This window comes from Rhinoderma darwinii, chromosome 3 (genome assembly GCF_050947455.1).
Source record: "Rhinoderma darwinii isolate aRhiDar2 chromosome 3, aRhiDar2.hap1, whole genome shotgun sequence".
Taxonomy (NCBI): domain Eukaryota; kingdom Metazoa; phylum Chordata; class Amphibia; order Anura; family Rhinodermatidae; genus Rhinoderma; species Rhinoderma darwinii.
In genome coordinates this window covers 317,399,893-317,417,484 of record NC_134689.1, presented here as the reverse complement: position 1 = coordinate 317,417,484, position 17,592 = coordinate 317,399,893, and positions in this window count along the sequence as shown.

Genomic DNA, 17,592 nt, shown 5'->3' with positions numbered 1-17,592 from the left:
TACAAAGCTCTGTACACAGAAATATAAAAAAGTCACGGGGGTCACAATATGGCGATACAACAATTTTTTGTTTCTTTCAAACTTCTCCATATTTAACAAAAACGACGTAAAAACTACATATATTTGGTATCACCTCGATAATGCATACCTGCAAAATAAAGAAAACATGTCATTTTCACCGTATATTGAACACCGTAAAAAAGAAACCCATAAGAAAATGGCAGATTTGCTGTTTTTTTCCAATTCCACCCCATGCAGATTTTTTTTTCCAAGCTTCCCAGCACATCACCCATTATATTAAATAGTACCATTAGAAAGTACAACTTGTCCCGTAAACATTAAGCCATCATATGGCTGTGTCAACCAAAAAATAAAAGAGTTATGACTTTTTGAACGCGGGGAGGAAAAAACAAAAGCAAAAAAACGAAAATTTGTCTAGTCCTGAAAGGGTTAAATAAAATCCCTTTCTCTATTTAATGCAAATATTGTATATTACACATGCACTGCTTATGATATATTATAGCAATATGGTCCACTATCATGCTTCGTGGGTCAAGCGTGACCAAAGACTTTTGTATTAAGAGTTTAGTTCTGGCTCTGGTGCTGCACTTGAAGCAATGGACCCTTTTGACTAAAATCTGTCACAATTCTTTACTCTTTCACATCAATGTATTATATTGGAGTAATGCTCAGATCCCAGTGAGCCCAATTGCAAATTTTGTTGCTAATACCAGGCATGCCAAATTACTATATTAAAGTGACAAAACTCCCAAAACATACTTTATGAGAGTTAGAGGGAGGGGGGCTAGGTAATAACATAATTATAGTTTATCACAATGCAGCAGCAAAATATCCAATTGTAAAGTGGGCTTGTCAAAAGACAGGCTGCTGTGAGCTTATTATATACTTTATTTGAAACATCTTTTGGAAGAAGGTAACAATTTATATTTTACAGTTATAAAGTCGTTTAAAAATGCTAATTATTATTATTGTTATACATTATTGTTTTTTTCTGAGGATTTCTGGTAGAACAATTTCAGAAATAACGTTTTTTTTTCCTATCTGGTTAGAAGCTTCCTTGAAATGGATCACTGCGGTGTAGTTGACATCCGGATCTACATGTCAACTCCTGAACTTCCAGCGTCTAACTTCTCTAAATTCTCTAATTGCCTTTCAGACATTTGTTCATGGATGTCTGAGGGATGCCTAAAACTCATCTGAGACAAACTGAGCTCATTATCTTCCTATCTTCCAAAACCTTACGTATTTATATAGTTACATAGTTGATAAGGTTGAAAAAAGACAGAAGTCCATCAAGTCCAACCTTTAATCCTACCCTTGTTGATCCAGAGGAAGGCAAAATGCCAATTGCCTCATTAGAGGAAAAATTCTTTCCCGACTTCAAATATGACAATCAGAATAAATCCCTGGATCAATGTCCCCTCTCCAGAATGTAGTACTCATAACTTGTAATATTATATTTTTCAAGAAACACATCAAGGCCCTTCCTGAACTTGAATCAACCATCACAACATCATGTGGCAGGGAGTTTCATAGTATTACTGCTCTTACAGTAAATAATCCTTTTCTATGATGATGGTTAAAACCTTCTTTACTCTGTACGTACAAGATTCCCCCTTGTCGTGGTTCCAGGCCTAAGTGTAATAAGATCATAAGACAGAACTCTGTACTGTCCATTCATATATTTGTTCATTGTAAATAAATTGCCCCTAAGTCATCTTTTCTCTAAACTGAATAAACCCAAGTTTGATAAACTTTCTTGGTACTGCAATCCGCCCATTCCCTTAATAACTTTGGTCTTCCTCCTTTGCACCCGTTCTAGTTCAGCTATGTCCATCTTATACACAGGTGCCCAAAATTGTAGACAATATTCCATGTGTGGTCTGACTACTAATTTGTATAAAAGAAAAATGTTTTATTTGATTTTATTTGCCTTGAAAGCTTCTGCCTGGCACTGGTTGCTAAAGTTAAGTTTACTGTCCCCTAAGATCCCCAAGTCTTTTTCAGTGGCAGATTTACCCAGTATTTTACTATTCAATGCATAATTGTAGAATATGTTTCCTCAGCACAAGTGTATAATATTTACTTTCTAATGATTTGCTGCCTCATCTGTTTGCCTCTCTTTGACATATCTCTTACTAATAGTGGAGCTACCATTAAAGCCTTAGTGGTCCCATTGACCCAACCTTTTTCTTCTTCCCTCCCAATCATAACTTCCCTGTCTTCCTCAAAATACGGCCCTTCCTAACTGAAGAATCCACCAAAGTAATTGTTCAAACCCATTTCAACTACAGTTATGTAATATCCTCATATGTCTGGTCTTCTAATAAGATTCTCAATAATTCAATCAATCAATCAATCAATCATAAATGCTACTGCAAGACTTTACTACCCTTCCGACCATTCATCCCCCTCTCTTCCCTTATGCTGTCTTCCACTTCTTACCAATGCATGGCTACATGATTTCCCCTGGACTGAACCCATTCTCTGAAATTAACTTCCCCATTCCTATTACACTTTCCCCCAACTAAAATGTTCACACAGTCCCACGGGACCCACCTTTTCAAAATTGCCTATTCTTCCTCTCTACTATAAGTATTTCTAGATATGTAACTAATCACCTCCAACCACATCCTTCTACAATATGATTGGAAGACTATGTGGACATTGTAATGTTCTCCTGTGTTTCATCTCTATATATTTATTGTTCATCTTTGTAATATTCACTCTCTATTGGGTGATATACAACTTTATGTAATATGTTAGCACTATATTTATACAAAAAATATATAGCAGTATATAGCAAGGAAACAGTTTTCTATTTCCTACAAACCAATTGCACGGCAATTATTGTTGACATCATTGCTTCGGACTTAGTGATGTAGATGTCTGTGAAGGTGGAGCACACACGGTGAAGCCCAGAAACACAAATGGGAGCTAGACTAGGGCAGAAGGACATAGGAAGAAATAATGTGAGATTATTACATTATGAGATTGCTGGGGCAAAGTCCTAGACTGTGACTGAGATGAAAGTGACGTTCAGAGTCGGGTCAGCATTGGTGCGCAGCAGAAAGGTGTTTACTTAGACTGTCGATGCCATGTGTAAGCATTAATTTAATTGTTAAATATGATATTTAATTGAAATGGAAGAGCCAATTGTCTGGAAAGAAAACAATAAAATGTTGAATTTCATTGCATTTTAATGTGGATTCAGTTCTTACAACCAAATTACGTCTTTTGCTTGCTAAGTTAATATTATCTATTACAAAAAAACATAGAAAAGTTCATGATAATAAAATATTGCAGCACCACACTAAGCACTTTGAATGAAGAGAGAATGCACTCATATCTGTCCCAGACACCACAGGGCGCGCAGTATAATTTCTCTTTCTCAAGCATGCACACACCATCTAGGGTCAATTCCGTAGGAAGCCAATTAACCTAAGCATATTTTTGAAGTGTGGGAGGTAAACCATGTTTTCCTGGGGAGCACGTAAAAACTCCATGGATCTGGTAAGATTTATCTCATGGTCCCAAGGTTGCCACAAAGCAGTGCTGCCTACAGTATGCAACTCAATACCTATCACGAAATGTGAGGACATATAGTATATCCACAACTGGATGAATGACACACAGCACACAATTTGTACCATGAAAATATAAAACAGACTTTATTGAAATACACATAACCGCATATTGGCCATCAAAAGATAAAATCAATGATACAAGCAATAAAAGAATAGCGTGGAGATACAACAAGGACATATATAAATAACATGCCACTAAAATGTAAACATCATGTGATGTGGTAAGGTACAGAAATCTACGTCCCAACAAAAAAGTATAACATAGGCAGTATAAAGATCGTAATTGTCATATACACCTGACCAGGCACATAGACAAATGTGCACAGATGTAACAATACATAGTCAGCTAGCACTGTATAGAAGACATAGAGAGAAGCCTAAAATGCAAGGCTCAGAAACCTGTACCAACCTGTGGATTGCATGAGGTATCTCCACACTAAACGACCCCGACGCGCGTTTCGCCGTCAGCTTTCTCAAGGGGTACTTTATTTACTGCCTACAGTATGGCCTACGATAGTCTTAGATACACTGTCTCAACAGAAAAGCTTCATGCATACATAGCAACAATCACACTTCTAGTGTTTCAAATAAATTATTTGTTTTAAGTTGCTTATACAGCTCCAAAATATTCTCACAGAGTTCAATTTCAATAATACTGATTATAAAACGTACATAAAAATCTGAAAACAAATGCTTTGATTGAACATTTCTTGTATTCATGACTTAAGGGGTTTCAGAAAGGAAGTGGATCCGAGATCCAGAGTCTAATCTTTCAAGACTATTGGGAAACTGTCTGCCTCTCCATCATATATCTTCACTTGAGCCTACAGATGTCTAATGCAATGTAATTGAATCAATTTTATTGTCTAAAATTACTCATTATAATGTTCCAGTGACAGAAAAAGCTGGTCAATCTGACAAGTTAAAACGGCACCGGCGGTCATTTGAACTCCTTTCAGCAACTAGGGTGTGAAAATTGTTCATCACCTCATTTCACCTTCAAATAAAACTCCTGGAGTGCCCAAAGGAAGAAAAACACTGTGGTTGAAAGGAAAATCTCTATGCAGTAATTGTAAGTCCTAATAAATAGAAATCTTCCCATCAATTTCAACGGGCATCTTAACTATACAATCTTTCTGTCCTACCTGTCTTCAACCTTAAGAGGAGCTGAAAGAGAACTCAGTTCAGCTCAAAATTGAGCTACAAAAGCTTGTACAATTTGCAATTGCATCAGTGATATGTCTGAGTAACATACAATGTATGAAGGTTATAATGTATACACAGGTAAGTTTTACAGTCTGTATTGTATATATGATAATAACAGAGAGGCATAGAGGAGGATATAGTTACATTACGCATAATGCAAAAGAATATAAGGCTAAATCTATCTATCCATCTATCTATCTATCTATCTATCTATCTATCTATCTATCTATCTATCTATCTATCTATCTATCTATCTATCTATCTATCTATCTATCTATCTATCTATCTATCTATCTATCTATCTATCTAATAACTATCTATCTGTCTGTCTATCTATCTATCTATCTATCTATCTATCTATCTATCTATCTATCTATCTATCTATCTATCTATCTATCTATCTATCTATCTATCTATCTATCTATATGTATCTATATGTATCCTTTACCCTATGCATTATACCAAGAAAAAAGTATTTTCTTAAAGGCTATGTACACCTTTGATTTTTCTAATAAAAAAGAAAAATGTGTATCAGTATGATTGGTGCAACTTTCTACATACTTTTTATTAAAAAATTGTTCTTTCTTTTTTGGATACCACTTCTTTGTGTTCTGTATACCAGGGGTGTCAAACACACGGGCCGTTGACTGCATGCGGCCCCTTAGGCTGTCATCTGCGGCCCACAGGTCACCGTAGCTCACTCTGAAAAGAGAGAGCAGGCCGAAGGAGGCGTGTGCCGGTGCTACTTCATGACGTCCCAGAGCAGAGCTTATACTAGCGCTCAGATCCGGGACTCTTGCTCTAAGGAAGCCCCTGACATCATTGTCCATATATGGACAGTGAGGTCAGGAGCAGAGCTGGAGTCCCAGTCAGAGTGCTAGAAGCGGCTCTGCTCCAGGACTCTGGCTGGGGAAGCCCCTGTCATCACTGTCTATATATGGATAGTGATGTCAGGTGCAGAGATGGAGTCGAAGGCAGAGCGCTAGTTTCACTCTGCCCAGGAAATCGGCTCTGGGCTTGGCCCTGCCATCACTGTCCATATATGAACAGTGATGGCAGGAGTACAGCTGGAGTCCTAGGCAGAGCACTAGCAGTGCTCTGCCTGGGACTCCGGCTCTGGGCTTGCCCCTGACATCACTGTCCATATATGGACAGCGATGTCAAGAGCAGAGCTGGAGTCCCAAGAAGAGCGCTACTAGTGCTCTGCCCGGGACTCCAGCTCTGGGGTTGCCCCTGACATCACTGTGCGATCACATCTAAGTTAACAACCCGTTTTCAGTAAACTCATTAGTCCCATGGACCTGACAGATTCAGGTCTTAGCGCCCGATACAGCTGCTCTGTATACAGGATACAAAGCAGCTGTATCTCAAAAAGTGAAAATAATTACAATTAAAAGTATTTTGAAAGTTGCACCAATCACACTGATAGACATTTTTATTTAAAAAAACAACAAAAAACACCTATTTAATTGTTGGACATAGCCTTTAAGATAGAACCAAGCAAAAGCTGCTATTGGAGCACCATAGACTAGGAAGTGCATGTGAGAAGTGCATGTGAGTGCATGTGAGTGCATGTGAGAAGGAGGAGGAGGGTATTTTTTTGCTCCCTGTAGGAGCGGAATCCCCAATCCCCGGCCACAGCTTCGGTACCGCTGTGGCCGGGGATTCTGCTTCAGAAATGCTTGACGTCACTGTGTCCATATAAGGACACAGTGACGTTAGGCACTTCTGAAGCGGAATCCCCGACCCTGTGGCTCGTGTTTCCGCACCAGGAGAAGTCCCTGACTTCACTGACACAGTGACATCAGGCACTTCTGAAGCGGAATCCCCGACCCTGTGGCCGGTGTTTCCGCTCCAAGAGAAGTCCCTGACTTCACTGTGTCCATATATGGACACAGTGACGTCAGGCACTTCTGAAGCGGAATCCCCGACCCTGTGGCCGGTGTTTCCGCTCCAGGAGAGGTCCCTGACTTCACTGTGTCCATATATGGAATAAGGCCTAAGGCACCTTACAACTTACGAGTCATAGACCTTTCATACAGAGGCACATGAAATTTTATGTTGTATTCCGTACAAAACCAACAGAAAAATACAACAGAAAAAAAATAAATCCATCAGATGCTGTATTACGGAAGAATTCTTCTTCAAAAGCAATAACCTCATAATACGGCACCACACTGAATACTGTACAGTCACACACAGAGTGCCCACAGCTCTACAGTAAGGAGATGGAGAGACTCCAAGTGCCACTGTACAGTCTCCTAGGAGTAAGGGTATGTGCACACACACTAATTACGTCCGTAATTGACGGACGTATTTCGGCCGCAAGTCCCGGACCGAACACAGTGCATTGAGCCGGGCTCCTAGCATCATACTTATGTACGATGCTAGGAGTCCCTGCCTCGCTGCAGGACAACTGTCCCGTACTGTAATCATGTTTTCAGTACGGGACAGTAGTTCCACGGAGAGGCAGGGACTCCTAGCATCGTATATAACTATGATGCTAGGAGCCCGGCTCCCTGCACTGAGTTCGGTCCACTACTTGCGGCTAAAATATGTCCGTCCATTACGGACGTAATTAGTGTGTGTGCACATACCCTAACACTTATGTAAGTAGTTGTTGTGTCCTGCATTGGGGAGCAGCGGCCATCATCTGGGAGTGGTTTAGTGGTCCATATTGATAGACAACAGTTCATCTGAATGTAAATAAAACACCTGGAAGGTCTACTTAATGTCTTATTACAATGGGGAAACTCTGTGTTTCCCTTTGAGATGACTTTTCATAGCAACACCAGTCAGTGCATTAGAAGGAAAAAGAAACATATTAGCAAAATATCAGGTGACATGGAGCAAATAGCCTCTAATGCCCCCAACGTCACTAACATTTTTGCTATTGATAATTATAAGGTGCCATGTTATTATACCATATACTACAAGAATGTCAATATTTAGTGTATATAAAAAAACAAACAAAACAGGAGCATCCATAACAATTCTATATTCCTTATACAGTCAGTATACACCAACTAAATAAAATAACTCCATTTCTGTTGTTGTTGTTGTTATTATTCTTATTACTAATGACTATTTTAAGAACACCCCCCCCCCCCCTGCAGATAAAACAAGAATGAGATTTCTGCTCAACACAGTTTGCAATTTCTAGGACTAAAGATGGAGAAATTAGATGTGAAAGCATATGTAAGCATGTGTATTTTAGTAGGGTTAGTCCTTGATATGATCCTTTCTTCATACTCTAGGGGAAAGATATAGACAAGGTCAGTGGAAAGCATTTAGAAGCAGAGCTCAGCAGGAATTGTCAACTAGCACAGGAAATGTGGAATATTAATTAATCCGTATATGAAAATTGTAGAATTATTTTCGCGTCCTGCAATCATGAAAAAAAGCAGATCAAACCAGTTACAATCAATACTACTGTATCCAATTAAGAAGATATTTCCTATTGATTAGACATGACCTTTTCTTCTAATATGAAGTGCCTAGACTCTAGCTCTGGAAGTTATCAAAAGAGTATTAACTGAAGAAACAGTCACTTATCAATCGTACTTCTGAAGGGCACATTGTTTACACACAGGAAGTGACATTGAAGGGGTATTCCCAACATAAGATCCATAGCATATGCCATAAATGTCTGACAGATGCGGGTCCCAGATCAGGGGTTGGAATGCAGAGAGCTACGATCATGCGCGGCCCCCTCTCCACTAGCCCCCGTCTGGAATCTGCAGACTGCGGCCGCCTCTCCAGGAGCAACGGAGGTCGACTTGGGACACACATCTATCAGACATTGATGGCATCTCCTGTGGATATGCAATAAATGTCTAAGTTGGGAATACCCCTTTAAATACTGTTCATTGAAAATAATAATGTTAATGCTGAACACTATATTTATAAAGCCCCCACTACTTTTTCCAACACCTACTAAATTTTTGTATTTGTTAGACAAATCTTTTAGGTCACACTGCTTGCTACCGATTTCAGATACAACCGGTCACAGTTCAGCACCTGTACCGTATTCCTCAATCCATGTCTGCTGTCTTGGTGCAGCACACACTACACTGTAAATGCAGACTACATAAAAAAAGTGTGCCCCATAAGGTTTTGTTAGAAGGAGTTTTAAATAGGAAACAATTGTATAAAATTTTTGAACATTTTGACTGCATCTTTTTTTCCAAGATAGTCGATTTCCTGTTCCAGAATGTTAAAATTCAGTTGATGTAGAAGGCAATTGCCCATTTAGTCGTTGTTTTACAAGTTAAAACATGGTCTCCCATGGTCAATGCACATTGGCATGTTGTGGCTCTGTACAACCACCATGTCTGTGACTGTCTCGGGGGCCATAATGTATATAGCTCTGTATTTTTAGGTACATAGAGTTTTCTTTTATGTCAGATGCTCTATCGAATTGCTAAAATGGCATTGCTTCTAGGGCAGTACATTTCAGTAATACGGTGCCATACAAAGGCACAATATTGTGACATATGAGGTGTAGTAGTAATGATCCATAGTTTCATGTTCCTCAGTATGGACTTTGTGTACAGGGCTCTGCCATGCAAAATGGAGCCTAAGTGTCACTAGTCTATGTCTCCAATGTTTACAAATAATCCTTAAAAATAACCAATAAAAGTTGTGATTGAATAGAAGTAGCCATAAGACCAGCTAAAAGTCTGGAATGTTAGAACATTGTTAAGACAATAGCCATGGAATCATAGATGAACTTGAAACATTATCACAGCACTGATACATTTATTTTCCATTTGGCTACAACCAGTGTAATGTACCTCTTCAGCTTTGTTGAATTCCATAGAAACGTTACAATGGCCTGTGCCTTTAAACTGAACGCTATTGTTGTATTAATATGCAAAATGAGTTTTCATTTGACCAAGCAACAAATATGTCTTCATCTCCTCATTTTCATTTCTCGTTATGAATATTTAAAAACCCTGATGTACTCAGGACCATGTGGGTTTTAAGCAAAGACTTATCGCAGCGTAAAACACCCTCTTTTTTTTTATCCTCTAGCTGAGGGCTTCTTTATCCCTTTTTCCAGGGTGTTATTTCAAATGTGATGCCAAAAGCGGAGACTTGGCAGTGTTTGAGATATAATTTGCAATCTGCAGTGTTTGCTGGCTAGCCCTGCATCTGCCCCCCCCCCTTCCCCAAATCACCCCCCTTCTCCTCTGTCTCTCTTTTTTTTTACCAGTCTGCTTGCTATGTCAATAGGGGGAATCCCTCATCTGTCTAAGAGAAAAATAGCATACTAATTAAAATTCTATTTGCCAGAAGCTTCAGAGTTTTTATGCTTATAGATTTTGAGCTTCTTTTGTTTGAATCAAATTGCCAACTTTGTCGTCGCACCCCCCTCCCTTCCTTTCTTCGTCTTCCATTTTTGCGGAAGAGTGAAGGAGAAAGGAATTCTTATTTGATAGTGAAATGGAAGCAACCTCTCAGCTGTGCTATGTCAGGGTTATGCTATAAAACAGTGCTCGTGCTTTTCAGTGGGTATAGATCACACTTAGCAAGGTTATTGTAGAAGTGTGGGTAACTGGCAGCGAGATGAAATGTCTTGTCTGCCTTCCGTGTTATTCACGTTCTGGGGGAAATGTGAAATGCACACACCAAGCTAACAGACAGATGGTTTAGGCTTGGATAAAATTCATTAATGTGAGATCAGAGCAGCTTGTTGATGGCATCGTCTGCAATCATATTGCTGATTTTTTTTCCCCGCTCGTAGAAACCTCCCCTTATGTGGAGGGGAGGGAAAGATGTGTCAAAAATTTTCATATTTTGCACTAATTTGTTTTCATGGCCCTGTAAAGGTTTTTGATTTCCCTATTATTAAAATGTCACAATTAACTACAGTTTTCTTTTCCACATTACAAGTGTGGGGCCTAAGTGAAGCTGAGTGGAAAATAGTATAACTAGGAAACACGTGTTTGTATCCACAAATCGTCATTACTATTTTATGGGAAAATCATTTTTATTTTAACGAACTTAACTCAACACTAATAATTAATTGTTAATTAATTGGCAGGAAGACCTATCCTCCATCTAGCATGTGAACTGTGTGGTCTTAAAATACTGTTAACTAATTAATTACCAGAAAAAAATGTGTCAGGGCATCTCATCCGCTGAGAAAATCTACATTCTATCAATTGTACATGCAACGCCCTATTGTTGTATGTTAAGGCAAATATCCAATCAGATGACCTGTTACTGCCAAAGATGGATGTGTGACTGTGCATACACAGTAAGTGACCAATGTGGGTGTCAAACTTATTCATTTCATGAATCCATTTTTCCTATTTTTGTTATAACAATTAGCTATTAGGCATTACAATTAGGCATTAAACCACCTGCCTGATATTGTGTATTTCGCCCTCATGCCACCAAAACAGATCTGACCCACTAAGGCATGGACGCCACAAAACCTCTGAAGGTGTCCTGTAGTATCTGGAATAGAGATGAGCGAACTTTTCAAAAGTTCGGTTCGGCTAGTTCGCCGAATTTCACAAAAAAGTTCGATTCGGACCGAACTAGTTCGGACCGAACCTGTCACTTACGTGCGCCGAGCATGCTACTGTCTCGGGTGCTGATAGAGTTAATGGGCTGCACTAACTCTTTCAGCAACCTTGACAGTACAGGCTCGGCGCGCGGAAAATACAATTTAAATGTAATAAAAAAATAAAAATTATAAGTTCGGACTTACTTTCCTCCTGTCCGGCCTCCAGCGATGACGTTTCATCCCTTTCGCCGCTGCAGCCAATCACAGGCTGTAGTGGCGGTCACGCACGTCAGGATGACGCTTCATCCCACGTGACCGCCTCTGCAGCCAATCACAGGCTGCAGCGGCGACATGGATGAAACGTCATCGCTGGAGGCCGGACAGGAGGAAAGTAAGTATGAACGTATTATTATTTTTTTGGGCATGTATGTATGTTTGCATGTATGTATGTATGTAGTCATGTATGTATGTATATATGTGCATGTATGTTGGCATGTATGTTGGCATGTATGTATATATGTGCATGTGTGTATGTATATTTGCATGTATATATTTGCATGTATGTATGTTTGCATGAATGTATGTTTGTATGTATGTATGTATGTATGTTTGCATGAATGTATGTTTGCATGAATGTATGTTTGCATGTATGTATGTTGTCATGTATGTATGTATGTTGTCATGTATGTATGTATATATGTGCATGTATGTTTGTGTATATATTTGCATGTATGTATGTTTGCATGTGTGTATGTATGTATGTTGGCATGTATGTATATATGTGCATGTATATTTGCATGTATATATTTGCATGTATGTATGTTTGCATGAATGTATGTATGTATGTTTGCATTTTATGTATGTTTGCATGTATGTATGTCGTCATGTATGTATGTTGTCATGTATGTATATATGTGCATGTTTGTATGTATATTTGCATGTATATATTTGCATGTATGTATGTTTGCATTTATGTATGTTTGCATGAATGTATATTTGCATGTATGTATGTATGTTGTCATGTATGTATGTTGGCATGTATGTTGGCATGTATGTATACATGTTTGTATGTATGTATGTTTGCATGTATGTATGTATGTATGTATGTATGTATGTTGTCATGTATGTTTGCATGTTTTTATCTTTGCATGTATGTTTACATGTATGTTTATATATATATATGTGCATGTATGTAATTATGTCTGCATGTATTTATGTTTGCATGTATATTTGTGCATGCTTGTATATATGTATGTATGTATTTTTGCATGTTTGTATGTATGGTTTCATGTGTGTGTGTATGCATGTATGTATGATAGTTTGCATGTATGTATGTGTGTATGTATGTATGTATGTTTGCATGTATGTTTGTTTGTATATATGTCTGTATGGCCATGTATGATACTGTCTGCTGGCGCCCTGTATCTAAGTCAACTTCGCGGCAGGCTTCTATACATGGTATAACAGTCAGTATCACACATTAAACTGAATCTAAGCCTACGACATGTTTTATTTCATTTTTTTTTTTTTTTACAGGTTTGTTGTTTGGACTACGTTGGTTTCGAGGACTACTTCGATGACGGTTTTTTTTTCTACAATAAAATGGTTAATGAGGGTTGTGTTGGGGGTGCTTTATTTCAATAAAATATTTTATCTATATCTTTTTCTTTTCAAATTGTATTACTACCACTTTAGTAATGGCCGCTGTCTGAGTGACAACATCCATTACTAAGGCGAGGCTTAGTGTTAGCCGGTGCAGAGGCTAACACTAACCACCATTATTACCCCGGTACCCACCACCACCAGGGGTGCCGGGAAGAGCCAGGTACGATCCAGTACCCGACCATCTGTTGTGATGGTCGGGCTCTGGGGCGGCCGCAGGCTGGTATTATGAGGCTGGGAAGGGCCAAAAACAGTGGACCTTCCCACCCTTGTAATGCTAGGCTGCCGCTGCTGTGTTGTATCTGGCTGGTTATAAAAGTGGGGGGGACCCCCACGTCATTTTTTTTTAATTATTTATTTATTTTTAATTTTTTTTTAAAAAGACATGGGGTTCCACCCAATTTATCATAACCAGCCACATACAACACAGTGTTATTAGCCTGGGAATGGACAAAACCAGTGGCCCTTCCCACCCATGTAATGCCAGACTGCTGCGGCCTTGTATATGGCTGGTTATTAAAAATATGGGGGACCCAACGTCTATTGTTAAATTAAAAAAAAAAAAAAACGACGTGGGGTACCCCCCATTTTTATAACCAGCCCGATACAACACAGCAGCAGCAGCCTAGCATTACAAGGGTGGGAAGGTCCACTGTTTTTGGCCCTTCCCAGCCTCATAATACCAGCCTACGGCCGCCCCAGTACCCGACCATCACAACAGATGGTCGGGTACTGGATCGTACCAAGCTCTTCCCGGCACCCCTGGTGGTGGTGGGTACCGGGGTAATAATGGGTGGTTAGTGCTAGCCTCTGCACCGGCTAACACTAAGTACCGCCTTAATAATGGATGCTGTCAATCAGCCAACTGCCATTATCTAGGCACTAATAAAGTTTTAAAAAAAACACAAAGACAATTCTTTTTTATTGAAATAAGAAATCCCCAACAAAACCCTCATTAACCATTTTATTAAAATGTAAAAAAACGTAGATCTACGCAGTAGTCCAACGAATCGAAGACGTAGTCCAATCGGTACATCAAAATCTGCAACAACATAAAAAAACAGTTATCAATGTGAACAATACCAAAACTTCTACTCACCTACACACATATATACACGCACACACACACACAAACAACCATACACAAACACACACATATACACAAACACACATATAAACAAACACACACACATAAACACACACCCATATACACAAACACACACATACACAAAAACACACACATATACAAAAACACACACACACACAAACATCTACACACAAACATATATACAAATACACCCATATATATACACAAACACCCATATATACACAAACACACACATAAACACACACCCATATACACACATATACACAAACACACACACACAAACATCTACACACAAACATATACACATACACCCATATATACACACACATATATACACAAACACATATACACAAACACCCATATATACACAAACACACATAAACACAAACACACATATAAAAACAAAAACAGACAAAGACACATACCCAAACACACACACTGTTTCTTTTAAATGCTGCTGGGGAACCCGCTCGATCCACTATATAAGGCTGCGCTATAGTGCAGCATTTAAAAGAAACAGGATCCTGACCTGTCCATAGAGTTTAAGGCAGCACAGAGTATTTCAGGAGATGAGCGTGCAGATTCAGTGCTGCTGTGAACTCTGCTCTTACCATTACGTAGCTCTCAGTCTGTTACCTCTCCTCCACTCCTGTCCTCAAGAACACCTTCACATGATTGGCAAGTCACCACGTAATGGTAAGAGCAGAGTTCACAGCAGCACAGAGTATTTCAGGAGATGAGCGTGCGGATCTTGTGCGGGGTGGTGACTTGCCAATCATGTGAAGGTGTTATTGAGGACAGGAGTGGAGGAGAGGTAACAGACTGAGCTACGTAATGGTAAGAGCAAAGTTCACAACAGCACAGAATCTGCACGCTCCTCTCCTGAAATATTCTGTGCTGCTGTGAACTCTGCTCTTACCATTACGTAGCTCTCAGTCTGTTACCTCTCCTCCACTCCTGTCCTCAAGAACACCTTCACATGATTGGCAAGTCACCACTGCGCACAAGATCCGCACGCTCATCTCCTGAAATACTCTGTGCTGCTGTGAACTCTGCTCTTACCGTTACGTGGTGACTTGCCAATCATGAAGGTGTTATTGAGGACAGTAGTGGAGGAGAGGTAACAGACTGAGAGCTACGTAATGGTAAGAGCAGAGTTCACAGCAGCACTGAATCTGCACGCTCATCTCCTGAAATACTCTGTGCTGCCTTAAACTCTGTGGACAGGTCAGGATCCTGTTTCTTTTAAATGCTGCACTGTAGCGCAGCCTTATATAGTGGATCGAGCGGGTTCCCTAGCAGCATTTAAAAGAAACAGGATCCTGACCTGTCCACAGAGTTTAAGGCAGCACAGAGTATTTCAGGAGAGGAGCACGGCCGGCCACAGGCAGCCGGTCGTTTTTCCAAGCCGTGCTCCCATTATGCACACGACCGTAAAAACACCCGTTATTGCGGGTCGTAATTACGACCCGCAATAACGGGCTCATAGACTTCTGTTACCCACGGGTACCTTCCCGTTTTCTCACGGGAAGGTGCCCGTGCCGTTAAAAAAATAGAACATGTTCTATTTTTCGGGCCGTGCTGCTATAAAATTTAGGGTATGTTCACACGACAGCGTCCGTAACGGCTGAAATTACGGGGATGTTTCCGCCTGAAAACATCCCCGTACTTTCAGCCGTAACGGCATGTGCAGGCGCTTGAACGCCGCGTCCATTACGGACGTAATTGGCGCTGCTATTCATTGGAGTCAATGAATAACGGCTCCAATTACGGCCAAAGAAGTGACAGGTCACTTCTTTGACGCGGGCGTCTATTTACGCGCCGTCATTTGACAGCGGCGCGTAAATATACGCCTCGTGTGAACAGACAAACGTCTGCCCATTGCTTTCAATGGGCAGATGTTTGTCAGCGCTATCGAGGCGCTATTTTTGGGCGTAATTCGGGGCAAAAAATCCCGAATTACGTCCGTAATTAGTGCGTGTGAACACAGGGTATGTTCACACGCACTAATTACGGACGTAATTCGGGCGTTTTTGCCCCGAATTACGTCCAAAAATAGCGCCTCGATAGCGCTGACAAACATCTGCCCATTGAAAGCAATGGGCAGACGTTTGTCTGTTCACACGAGGCGTAATTTACGCGCCGCTGTCAAATGACGGCGCGTAAATAGACGCCTGCGTCAAAGAAGTGACCTGTCACTTCTTTGGCCGTAATTGGAGCCGTTATTCATTGACTCCAATGAATAGCAGCGCCAATTACGTCCGTAATGGACGCGGCGTTCAAGCGCCTGCACATGCCGTTACGGCTGAAATTACGGGGATGTTTTCAGGCGGAAACATCCCCGTAATTTCAGCCGTAACGGATGCTGTCGTGTGAACATACCCTTATAATGACAGCACGGCTCGTAAAAGCGGCCGGCTGCCCGTGGCCGGCCGTGCTCGTAATTACGAGTCGTAATTACGAGCACGACCCGTAAAATAAAAAAAATAGAACATGTTCTATCTTTTTAACGGCACGGGCACCTTCCCGTGAGAAAACGGGAAGGTACCCGTGGCTAACAGAAGTCTATGGGCCGTAATTACGACCCTTAATAACGGGTGTTTTTACGGTCGTGTGCATGAGGCCCCGTAATGACGGGTGGCTACATGTGTGCACCCGTCATTACGGCAGCGTTGCTAGGCGACGTCAGTAAATAGTCACTCTTCAGGGTGCTGAAAGAGTTAACTGATCGGCAGTGACTGTTTCAGCACCCTGGACAGTGACTACCGATCACAATATAGAGTACCTGTAAAAAAAAAAAGACGTTCATACTTACCGGGAACTCCCTGCTTCCTCCAGTCCGGTCTCCTGGCCGTTGCCTTGGTGACGCGTCCCTCGCGACATCCGGCCCGACATTCCTTGATGACGATGCAGCCCATGTGAGCGCTGCAGCCAATCACGGGCTGCAGAGGCCTCTGCAGCCAATCACGGGCTGCAGAGGCCTCTGCAGCCAATCACGGGCTGCCGCGTCAGAAAAGAAGGTCGGACTGGAGAAAGAAGAGGGACTCGTCCGCAAGACAACGACCAGGTACGTATGAAATGCTTTTTATTTTTAATCAGCAGCCTCTTTTCTCTATCAGTGATTGATAGAGACAAGTGGCTGCCGATTTGTATAATATTTTTGACCGGGTTCAGTCAAAACGGGTTCGGCCGAACCCGGTGAAGTTCGGATTCGCTGCGAACCGAACTTTTCCGGAAGTTCGGACCGAAACCGGGTTCGGTTGTCCCGGTTCGCTCATCTCTAATCTGGAACAAAGAAAATAGCAGCGGATCCTTTAAGTCCTGTAAGTTGTGAGGTAGGGCTTTCGTGGATTCGACTTGTGTTCCCAGTAGATCTCACAAATGCTCAATCGGTTTGAGATTTTAGAAATTTATAGGCCAAGTCAACACCTTAAAATCTTTTTCATGTTCCTCAAACAATTCCTGAACAATTTTTGCAGTGTGGTAGG